Below are 12,118 nucleotides of genomic sequence, written 5' to 3'. Positions count from 1 at the left end.
ATATTATGAGCTTTTGGGTATGTTTACCCTTCAGATGAGAGAGTTAATATTTTAAGATGATTCAGAGTATTGCCTCATCGGCCTAATTTGAGGGTTACCCCTCCAGAGTTCACAATAAAAAAGTGGTATGCTCGGGCCAAATATGGTACCGGGTGTGCCGGCAACGCCTCCTCAGGTTTGGGGCATGACATTATAAGAACATAAACAAGGCATGTCCAAAGGATTCATTTCCTTTCCCTAACATCGACCGAATGATCGATGCGATGGCCAGACACGAGATACTAAGTTTTCTCGACACGTATTTAAGGTACAATCAAATTTAGATGGACACGGGTGACCAAGAAAAGACTTCTTTCATAACTAAATTTGGCACCTACTGTTATAATGTAATGCCGTTCAGGTTAAAAAAATGTCGGTGCCACGTATCAACGCCTAGTTAACCAGATGTTCGAAGAATAAATAGGGAAATCGACAGAAGTTTATATTGACGATATAGTAGTTAAGTGTCTGCAAGCAGAGGACCGTTTGAAGCATTTGCAAGAAACCTTCGATATATTGAGAAAATACAACATGAAGCTGAATCCGGAGAAGTGTGCTTTTTAGGGTCAGCTCGGGAAAGTTCCTTAGGTTCGTGGTATCCAACTGGGGAATAGATATCAACCCGGAAAAGATAAAAGCATAGAAGATATCACCGTAGTTGACAACATCAAGGCAATACAATGATTGACCGAGTAGATAGCCATGTTGTGCTGGTTTATTTCGAGGTCGTCCGACAAGAGTCACTGATTCTTCTCATTACTAAAGAAGAAGAAGAAGAACTTCTTTTGGAACCTGTAATGCTAGCAGGCTTAAGAAGAACTCAAACTGTACCTATCGAGCCCTTCCTTGCTGCACACTCCGAAGTCGAACGTGCAGCTATACCTCTACTTGCAGTTTTCGAGGTAGCGGTAAGTGGTGTCCTAGTCCAGGAAGAAGAAGGTACATAGTTTCCTGTTTATTATGTTAGTAGAACCCTAGGCGATGCCAAAACAAGGTATCCACATCTAAAAAATTAGTACTCGCCTTGTTAAGCGCATCTAGGAAATTAAAACCGTACTTTCAGTGTCACCCCACATGTGTCATTAACTCGTAACCACTAAGGAATGTTATGTAAAAACTCGAGATCTCGGGCCGCCTGGCCAAATGGGCCGTAGAGATCAGCAGGTGTGATATCGAGTACAAACCCCGGGCTACTATAAAATCTCAGATTTTGGCAGACTTCGTGGCCGACTTTACGCCGGCCTTGATCCCCGACGTTAAGAAGGAATTACTGCTTGCCTCAGGGACTAGCTCAGGGGTTTGGACCCTATTCACGAACGGTGCTTCCAACATAAAAGGGTCCGGGCTGGGAATCATATTAAAACCACCTACGGGTAACGTAATAAGGCAGTCTATCAGAACTGTGAAATTGACTAACAATAAAGCTGAATATGAGACTATGACTGCAGGTCTAGAACTGGCTAAGAGCCTAGGGGATGAGGTGATCGAGGCCAAATGTGACTCCCTCCTCGTCGTTAACCAAGTCAACGAGACATTTAAGTAAAGGAGGAACGGATGCGGAGATACTTGGATAAGTTGCAAATGGTCCTACACCAATACAAGGAATGGACTCTACAGCATGTACCTCGAGATCAAATAAGAGGCTGATGCGTTGGTAAATCCAGGTTCGTCAGTTGACTCCGACGAGTTCGACTCCGGATTAGTGGTGCAATTGATGAACTCAGTGATAGAAGAAGGTCACGCCGAGGTGAACTCAACAAGCTTGACTTGGGACTGGAGAAACAAATACTTAGGCTACCTTCAAAAAGGGAAACTGTCGTCGGATCCCAAGGAATCAAGGGCCCTGTGTACCAAAGCTTCCAGGTTTTTATTGGTCAATGGAAAGTTATACCGAAGATCGTTTTCGGGCCGCTAGCTAGGTGCTTGGGTCCGGGGGAAACAGACTACGTAATGAGGGAAGTACACGAGGGTACTTGTGGAAACTATTCGGGAGCGGAATCCTTGGTTTGGAAATTGATCAAATCCGGTTATTACTGGAACGAGATGGAAAAGGATGTGAAATACTTCATTCGAAAGTGTAAAGAATGCCAGAGGCACGCCCCGATGATTTATCAACCCGCGAAAATGCTTCACTCAGTCCTATCCCTTGGTCATTTATGAAATATTGGATGGATATCGTCGGTCACTTTCCATGGGCACCCGGGAAAGCCCAATAAATATTGCTCATGACCAATTATTTCTGTGGGTCGAAGCACAGGCGTTCGAGAAGGTTCGAGAAAAAGAGGTCATTGACTTAATTTGGGATCATATAATATGCCAGTTCGAGATACCATTTGTGATCACTTGCGACAACGGGAGACGGTTTATCGGCGGCAAGGTTAGTAAGTTTCTTGAAGACCACAAAATTAAAAAGATCTTGTCGACACCCTACCACCCTAGTGGGAACACTCAAGAGTAATCAACAAACAAATCTATACTCCAAAAACTTAAGAAGAGACTGACTGACTCGAAAGCAAAGTGGAAAGAAATTTTGCCCGAGGTCTTGTGGGCACACCGAACGACTTCGAAGTTAAGCACCGGCGCGACACTATTCTCTTTAGTCTACGGCGGAAGCTCTGATCCCAGTCGAAGTAGGAGAACCTAGCCTAAGGTTACAATATGCTAGCGAGACATCGAATGACGAGGCCATGGCCACGATCTTAGATGTGTCGGATAAAAGGCGAGAATCCATCCTAGTTTTGTTAGCGGCCCAAAGGCAATGAATGGGGAGATACTACAACCAAAGGGAGAATCTTCAAATTTCCAAGTCGGGGACTTAGTATTAGGGAAAGTTACACTGTATACCAAGAACCCGAACAACGGGAAACTAGGCCAGAACTGGGAAGGGCCATACAGAATGGTCGGTATAACCGGTAAAGGATCATATAAGCTCGAATCAGGGAATGGTGTACAACTACCCAACAACTCAAATGTGGCACACTTAAATTGGTACTACTGCTAAGGTACGAACATGTTGCAACCAAGGTCACATATGAGGATTAGGTCTGAAAGGACGTGTTGCACTCTTTTTTCATTGGACCGATTTTTTCCCGTAGTGGGTTACGACAGGTTTTTAACAAGGCAACAGTAAAGCGTGCTACCCTACTTTTGAAGACCGGCCTAAGGCCGGGACTGCGGATCACCCATATCGGACTGATAGTACATGATTCCTCTCAAGTTCAGTGGGCCATCACACCCTAAGTCAAGCTCCTGGGTTCCGAAACTTAGAGTCCTGAGTTCAGAAACTTAGAAGGCATTTTCTTACTGAAAGCCAAGGCTTGAATATTATAATTTATTGTACCTTCGATTAGAAGCCAAGTCTTGAATATTAGAAGCCATGGCAGAAAGCTTTTTGTACCTTCGATTATGCACTCTACATTTAAAGTAATAAAAGAAGTTTTGCCTTCTATATTTCATCAGTTCATATTTGCACCAACGATATTATCGTTAAGTTACTCTGAATAAGTAGCGGGTTCGAAACCCTTAAGCCTACGGACCTCCCCAAACCAGGGATTGCTACCCGAAAATAAGATCGGATGATTCGGGTTACCAATTCCCGTAGGCACCGAGCCTACTAGGCAGGGCCCAAACATGAAAGGCTACGACAACTTAAAATGACTTGGAGACGTCCAAGTCCGTACATTAAAATTATGGTCCTTACATGTCTTTTAATCTAATAAATATTGCTTTAGACCCGACCACGAAAAGAGCCACCTTTGGCAGAGAAAAATCGTGTCCGATCAAAACATTCAAATACTCTCATAAAGACTTCATTTTTTGTTACTCTCGCCGAAGTCAAAATCAACTCGAAATTGTTATTTATCCTAGGCCTCATCCGGACTTTGGGGGAACGAACACTCTAAGTTATGTGGTAAGGCATCGATGGCATATTTTAAACGCAAGTCATAAGCCCCGAACATAAAGAGAACATTGAAAAGCAAAGGACACAGTATAGACGAAGGAAAATTTTTATATATAAAAAGGTACTTATAGAGGCACTGTAAATCGACCCCAAAATAAATAAAAGAATGTACAAAGGAAAACAAAAAATAAACTAAGGCATTTCCCGCCTAGTCTTCACCGGAGCCCGATTCACTGCCTTAACTGATAACTAGGGATTTTGAGGCATTTTATACTCCTTCTTGCTTATGCTTTGATCAAATATTCATACAAAATAGTCCTAAAAGGCTCACAAGTTGTGCTTGATTGCAGGTTTGATCAACAAAGTGACAAAATATCAAAGATCGGCTCAAAAGGAGTGAAACTTGCACAAGTACCAAAAACAAGGCAATCTCATACAGACAGGCCCAGTGCGGCCGCAAACCACTTTGTGCGGTCCGCACTGGGAGATTCAGAGAGCTGATTTCCAGGCTTCAAGGCAGTGCGGCCGCACACCATTTTGTGCGGTCCGCACTGAAGGCACCGCGGCCGCAGTCCATTCTCTGCGGTCCGCGGTATGAAGATTCAGAGAGATCACTTTTCAGAGTTTAGAGCCATCGCGGTCCGCGGTCAACTTTGTGCGGACCGCGCTAGAAGCCTCCGCGGCCGCGGTCTGTTCTGTGCGGTCCGCAGAGCCCAAGTTCAGAGAGATCAATTTGAAGGCCAAAGCCTAGAGCGAACCGCGGTCCATTTTGTGCGGTCCGCACTAACCCCGCAGGGGCATTTTTGTCCAGATTTTTCAGCTTAGTATAAATAGATTCTTTTTCCATTTTTAGGTTATCAGATATTGTAAAACTTTAGCTGTGCTCGTGTGACGATTTTTCTTAGCCATTTTGGGCATTTTTACTTACTTTTCATCATTGAATCTTTGTAGTTAGTTTAGCAATTAATCAATATGTGTTTATCTTCTTCTATTTCTTGCTTTTCTTCTCTAAATATGAGTAGCTAGACCCCATAGCTAGGGTTGTGGCTCAACCCTAGTGTGGGTAATTGATGAGTCTTGCAATTTAAGGCTAAATTGACTGTGGGTATTTGTTATTTGGGCCAATTTCATGGTTAATTTCTTAATTAGTGGTTGCAAACACTAGTTTGTGTTGAGTTGATTTGAGATCTTCTTGAGAAAGAGAGCCTAAGTCTCCGAAATTTGGTCCAACAATGAATTGGGGCGTACTCAAGAGATTGATAGCCCCAATTAAAGGGTTAAACCTCGAGAGAGTAATACCCGAATTGAACCCTAAGTTGCTTGTGCAAAATTGCATACCCAATTGGACTTGAGTAAGACAATTCAGGCAAAATCACTCGAACCATCGAGAGGTGTAGAGTGGGTAAATTCGTGCAACGGTTATAATATACTCCCCAAACAAGTCAAACGTGCCTTAAATTCAAGTACCCGTCAATTGACCACCTAGGCGGTAGTCACTACCCTAGTGCCCTTTAGACTATTTGAACAACCCGTAGCATATAACTCTTAGCATAATTTAGTTGCAATTTCCATTTGTAGTTTGTTAAAAGTAGAATTATAAGGAAAACCCCAAAAATGAATAGAAGTGTAATCAAGAACACACACGCAATCCTAAACTAGATAGATACTCGATTCCAATCCTAGCTCTCTGTGGATATCGATCCCGACCCAAAATCGGGTAAAAGCTATTGCGACCCTCTCTTGCTACTTATTAGTAGTGCAGAGTTGGAAGCGATCATTAACACTGAGGCTCGTATATATCTTTAGCTTCAGCCTCTTCGCCTCTTTGACCTCGGCCAATAATCGAACCCTCGGGCATGAATCTCCTCGAGGGTCTCCCCTGGGATAGCCACTTTACATACTTGACCTTTGTTATTATACGTCCCTCGGCCACTTCCACATTGTTCTTGTATCGGGTCGGCATATCTCGAACCTCTGAGGACTCGTTCGAAGCTTCCTCCAACTTGGACTTCAGTGCGATGTACTCCCGGTCGAGGGCATCCCATTTCATGACGGCCGAGTCTGCATGTGCTCGGAGCTCATCATTCAGCCGAGAACATTTATCGGCTTTATCCTTCATCACCTGGAGCTGGTCCTTGGCCGATGTTAAATACTCTTTGATGGCCTCTTTTTCCGAGGTCAGGAGATCTATCTTCTCCTCAACCCCTTGGCCGAGGCCTTGACCTCATTCATTTCAGCCCTGAGCTGGTCGATTAGGTCGATCTTCTCATGGACCTACGAGGTTGTGGCATTAGCAATTGCGCTTAAACTCTCATTATTAATCTCAAACACCCTTACCTTTTCGCTAGAATGACATGCTCCCATTTCACCGATGGGGCCTCCTTTTCAGCCCTTTCCAGCTCGGCTTGGAGGATGGGGATGTCCTCAAGGGCCTCATCTTTTTGCTCATTAAGAGCTTTGTACATTTTTCTCTGTCGGACCTGCTCCTTGAGCTCAAACTCGAGATGACGCACCTCCATCCGAGATCGGCGGAAGCTCTCATGATGAACCACCAAGGCCTAAGGAACAAAATTGATGAAATCATTAAAATATGCTTAGGCTAAATAAACCCTTTAAAGGATATAAGGAAAGGAAAACATATCCTGTTCAGCACCTGTTGAGCCTCATTAAAAAGGCCCGATACATCCACTTCGTTCATCTTTGCTTGGTCCTCTTCGGTCACTAAGCAACAAAGATAGCTGGCTACGCCAATCGACCCGGACAGCACCCTTGTATTCACCGGGATCATAAACATGACCGTTCTCTTGAGGTTAGGATCTATGCTCACGTAGAGAATTACTTCACCAATTTGGGGCTAGAGTTCGGCCCACCTGACTCCAGCAGCACGTCATTCTTCGAGATATCCAGGTAGCCAAATCCAGATTAGTCCTCCAGCGTACCGACGTCCATGCCTTCGAAGAACAGGTTGAGGGCCTCATCTACAACACGTGATGCTTTAGTCTGCTTTTCTTTGATGTCCTGGGCCTTGTCAAATAAAGATTCCATATGATACAATGACTTCGGAATGTTAATGATGTCGGTGGCTTCTCTCGAGTTGGAGTCGGAGTAGCTTCTCGAGAGGCCGTAGCCACAAGCTTTCCCTCGGGCTCCCGAGTTGAAGAGGGTTCGGCCTCCCTATCGCTTCCCTCCGATGCTGCCCGCTTTGCTGCAACGATGGTCGGCTCTTGGGCCACGAACTCCAAGTAATCATCTTCAGAGTAGTCCCTAAGCCGGTAAAGGGAGTCAGGGTCTGGTACCCTGGCCCGAGTACTCTTTTTGTTGCTCTTTTGGACCCAGACCGTGACCCTCTTTTTCTTGGCCTCGGTGTCCACAAGACCCCCTATTTCTTCTCTTCTTCTCCTCCTTCTTCATAGGGGCCTCGGCGACAGACTGTCCCGAAGCGGAGGGTTTTGCCGATAGGGACGGGGCCTCGCCCTCGTCCACTGCCCAAAGTTCGGTGGTCTTGGGAAAACTTGTAGACAAAAGAAGGGACTTAGTCGAAATAACAATAGAACAATAGGGAAATTCAATCGGCGGAAGAAGGATACTCACCATGGGAACGGGCTTCCCACTTGCGTTTGAGAGTTAGAACTACTCGCACTTGGAGTATGTCAATTGCTTGCAGATCCCCTCAACCGACTCCTTGAAATGGGGGACTCGGGTGACCACTGCACAACGGGAGAACCGGGCCATAAGAAAGAAAAATAAAACCAAAAAAAGTAATTTTACCTACTCAAGAGGAGGGGAACTTACGTGTTAGGTTCCATTTCTCAGGGAACGACAGGAACTGGGGAAGAATGAGATCCTCGGTCTTCACCCGAACGAATCTCCCCTGTCAGTCTCGATCATTGTCTTCATCGATGCTTGAGAATAGAGCTTTCTTTGCTCGCAAAACATGCTTTATCAATCCCCCTCGGAAGATTCAGGGACTGTAGAGGCGAAGTAGATGGTCAATGGTAAACTAGGGCTCCTTCGTGTTATGAACAAAGTGACGGAGGAGGATCACGATCCTCCAAAAAGATGGGTGAATCTGCACGAGGCAGACCTCGTACCTTTTACAGAAGTTGAGGACTATCGTTTCTATCGGACCAAGCGTGAAGGGCTACGTATAAACACTTTAGTACCCCTCTACATGCGTGGTGATGTCCTCGTCAGGGCCAGGGACGACCACTTCCTTTCCCTTCCACTTGCAGTCCGCCCGATTCATCGGGAGCGTGTCCTCGGTGATGGAGTGTACCTCCACACCTCCTCGCCTCGATCCCCTTGGTTGGAGGCTTTTTCGACCTTAAAGTCTTTGTCTATAAAGCATCCTCTGGGGATAAAAGTCTTTAGAGGAGGTTCTGGGGCTGCTTCCGATAGGACCACTTCGGCCTCCACGGCCGGGTTAGAAGTTGAAGGGGCGATATGTTGGGGCACAGATTTTGAAGTTTTCACCATCGATATCTCGGAGTATGAAGATTTAAAGGCGGATATGAAGGTTTGAAGATAAGTATGAAGATTTGAAGGTCAAACTTAAAGATTCAAAGATGAATTATGAAGATTTGAAGATTGGAGATGAAGAAATGAAGATGTGAAGAACAATGTATGAAGATTTGAAGAAGTTATGAACAAGTAAAAAATTTCGGGGGTAACTAAAGAAGATTTGAAATCGGAAAGTAAAAAGGTGAAAAAAGAACCGGAGCTTTTATAGGAGGGAGGTAATTAATGTGTGACGTTTCGCATTCGAGGACGGTCAACCGGCAGCTAACACGTGTTCGAAGTCAGAACGACACGACTGATGGGGTGTTTCACTGTCCCGTCGACCCGATTGTAGCATATGGAGGAAGGAACAAGTGTCAGTTAATCACTTCTCGTCATTTCGATAAATCTGCTCTCTAAAAAGTGAGGGAACTATCCGTGTTCGGGTAAATCGGGGATAAAAGTTACTCCCGGTTTCCCAGTAAAGAAATGAGAGGGAATCATGATCTGTCATGACCTCGAGTAAAGACGAGGGGTTCAACGTCTCAGAGACGGGGGAAGGTGAATGATGCACCCGGGATCGGACACGGCTGACCATCAGGTCCGAGCAGAGTAAAGAGCCGAGACTAAGGAAAAAATGTATAGGCACGATAAGCAGGGAAGCGTAGTATCCGCCATCAACCGGATGCTACGGCGCGAATCCCGCCCGATATCAATTGCAAATCAACATTTACTGAAAGGAAAAGATTTTTACCTTATTTAGACTTGTACTAGGGCTGAAACTCCCCTACTATATAACGGGAAAAACCTTTTCATTTTAAAACATTGTTGGCATGCATATCATAGTAATAAAAGTTCATTTTTGTTCTCTAGCTACTGTTCATATTGTTCTTCAGCTACTTATTTATTTGGTTGCCACCAAGCCCGTCTCGAGGGCTCGACCGAGGTCAATTTTCAGTATTCATCTAAAAGCCAGGCTTAATTGTTCATCACGTTTGGTTTGATTGTTTTGCTTCTCTTTACTTTAATTATTTTCTGTTCATAGATCGTTCGTGTTAAATTAAATCGGGTATTCTTTAACCGCGTACAAATTTAATTGTTACTCATTTTAAGGGTAAACAAATTTCTTAATGGATCAGGAGATGTTCTTTCTGGACAATAAGAACATCTTGGCATTCTTCAAGAATGGTTTGGGATTCACTGGTGGAATTCGCGTAATTTATCAATCCTGTTCATTGTCTTGTTCGTTATGCTTCCTCTAGTCCTATATCGGCTTGTAGGTCAGTACATGCTGTTCCTTAATTGCTTGGGCTTATTTGTATTGAAACAATCTAAGGTATTGTCTAATATTTTGTGTTTTTATGGTGCGTGATTGCAGAATCCTTGTGGTTTAGCTCAGCAATTGCAGTTATCCTTGCAATTGTATTTGTTGGTGTATGTTCTGTAATGGCAATACTTGCAATTATAAAGGGAGAAACAGTAAGGCCAAGAATGCTACCGGAGTTGAAAAAATACTACTTCCTTCTTTAATCTTTTCACTGCCGTCCCTATATTTCAATTCAACGGTAAGGGCCCTATATTTCAATTCCAGTTTTGTTAGTGGAAAAAAATGATATTTGTGTAGTCACGATTTTGAGTTAACTTCTCTAATGCAGTTCATCCTATTGGAATTGAGCTGGGGAAACCTACAACTATGACCACTGCTGTCGAAATTTCACTAGCATTTTGTGCAGCCATCTATTTTTCGATTGGCATTTTTAGATACCTTTTGTTTGGAGATTCAATAATGCCATACATGTAAATTTTGATAAGTCGTCCAGCACTTCAGCAATTAGTCCCATTCAAAATGATGTGGTTCGTTTGAGCTATGCGCTTCACCTGATGCTGGTATTTCCTCTTTTAAACTTCTCTCTACGGGCCAATATCGACGAACTCATCTTCCCTAAGCAACCATATTTGGCAACTGACAACAAACGATTCGTGTGTCTTACCTTCATCTTGTTAGCCTTCTCATATATAGCTGCAATTGCTATACCATCAAATTTGGTACATTTTCCAGTTCTTGGGATCAACTTCAAATGTTTGCCTTGCCTTCGTATTCCCAGGTGCAATTGCTCTAAGGTATTTTCTTTTATTTTCCTCAACCTTAACTCTTTAAGAAACCTGAATGATTTTCTTTATTCTTTTTCTATGGTGAACATCTTAATTTCGTTTTTTTTTTTTGCAGAGATGTCCATGGTTATCAACAAGAAAAGACAAGATCATCGCAGTAGTCATGATTTTTCTAGCTGTTGTGACTAGCCTTGTAACAACATCTACAGTATGACTGGAAATAGCTCATAATTTTTCTTTTCTCCATTTGGAATTTTAACATTTTATAAGGGCGAAATACATAAACAACCCCTCCAAGTTGTCCACAACGGTCAGTTGAACACCTTAACTTGCCATATGACCAGTCAGACACTTTTATTTAACACAGGTCTCGTGAACACTCGAATTCAACAAGCCTCATGTGTGAGTTACACTCGCGGATGACATGTCAATCTGACAAATTATTGAATGACACATGTATTTCTTAAATAAATTATACTCTATATTAAGAAATAGTTGTTATTTTTAATTAAAAAAATAAGAAAAAGACCCCACTTTCCCAAATCAGACCTTAAACCACCCTAAACCCTAGACCAACACCATGGATGCCGGACACCATGGAAGTTGCAGCTTCCTCTTTATACATTGCCACCGGAAACCTCTACTCCATGCCTAAACACATCGAGGAATGCCAAAAGGAGCAGAATAAACAAAACCAGACGAAGGTGTTAGATGGGTTCTTTTCAGTTTTTCGGATTTAGGGTCGATAAGGGAAATAGAAGCAATCGAACATGGTGGCTGTGCTTGTACCAGACACCATTTTAAGTGTTTGAGTCACTCTCACATATTGTGTTACTGTATCTATTGCTTCTGATATTTAACCTTCCGATTGTCAGTTGTGGATGTGTAAATTTGGAGCTACCGCATTCATTACAAGCTTTTCAGGTTAGTCCAATTGTTTTTGGATTTGTTTAATGGCGGATGGTGATTGTGGTGGTGATGGAAATTTTTGTGTTTTTCCTGCCATGGAGGATGAAGATGGGTGAAGATGGAGAAGATAATTGGGTACAATATGAAAGAAGAAAGATTGCAGAAAATTTTCCGTTAAGTACTCACTTTTCCGGCCAAAGAGTTTCCGGTGATGTTGCTTCCTTCTCTAATGGAGAAGATAATTGGGGCAACGCAGAAGATGGAGGAAATTGGAGGAGGTGGTGGGGTCCACATTGAATTATGAAAAAAAGAAGATAAACCTAATTTTCAAGATCTTCACGCGCTTAGATATAGGTGTAACACACAAAATTTGCCATGTCAGCGGAAGGGGTTTAAGAGAATATACTTCTACCAAGTAGAGGTGTCTGACTGGTCATATGGCAAGTTAAGGTGTTCAACTGACCGTTGTGGACAACTTGGAGGGGCGCTTTATGTATTTCGCTTTTTATAAGTGTAAAATATTTTGGCAAATGACTTTTGTTATTTTAGGATACACCCAAACATAGACATAAGAAGAGGGGTTGAATTCTGTCTTACTCTATTTTAATTTTGCGTTTTCAAAGGACATATGTCACGCCCCAAAATCCGAGGAGCGCAACT

The 12,118-nt window shown here is 43.2% G+C and overlaps 1 pseudogene; it reads left to right on the top strand.

Annotated features, from left to right (window-relative positions):
- The window catches only part of LOC109219678, a 14,912-nt pseudogene extending 4,149 nt beyond the window's left edge, over nucleotides 1-10,763 (top strand).
- Nucleotides 10,764-12,118: the final 1,355 nt, after the last annotated feature.

This window comes from Nicotiana attenuata, unplaced genomic scaffold, assembly GCF_001879085.1.
Source record: "Nicotiana attenuata strain UT unplaced genomic scaffold, NIATTr2, whole genome shotgun sequence".
NCBI classification, from domain to species: Eukaryota; Viridiplantae; Streptophyta; class Magnoliopsida; order Solanales; family Solanaceae; genus Nicotiana; species Nicotiana attenuata.
Note: the sequence above shows the minus strand (reverse complement) of the source record. Positions and strands in the feature narration are given on the sequence as shown.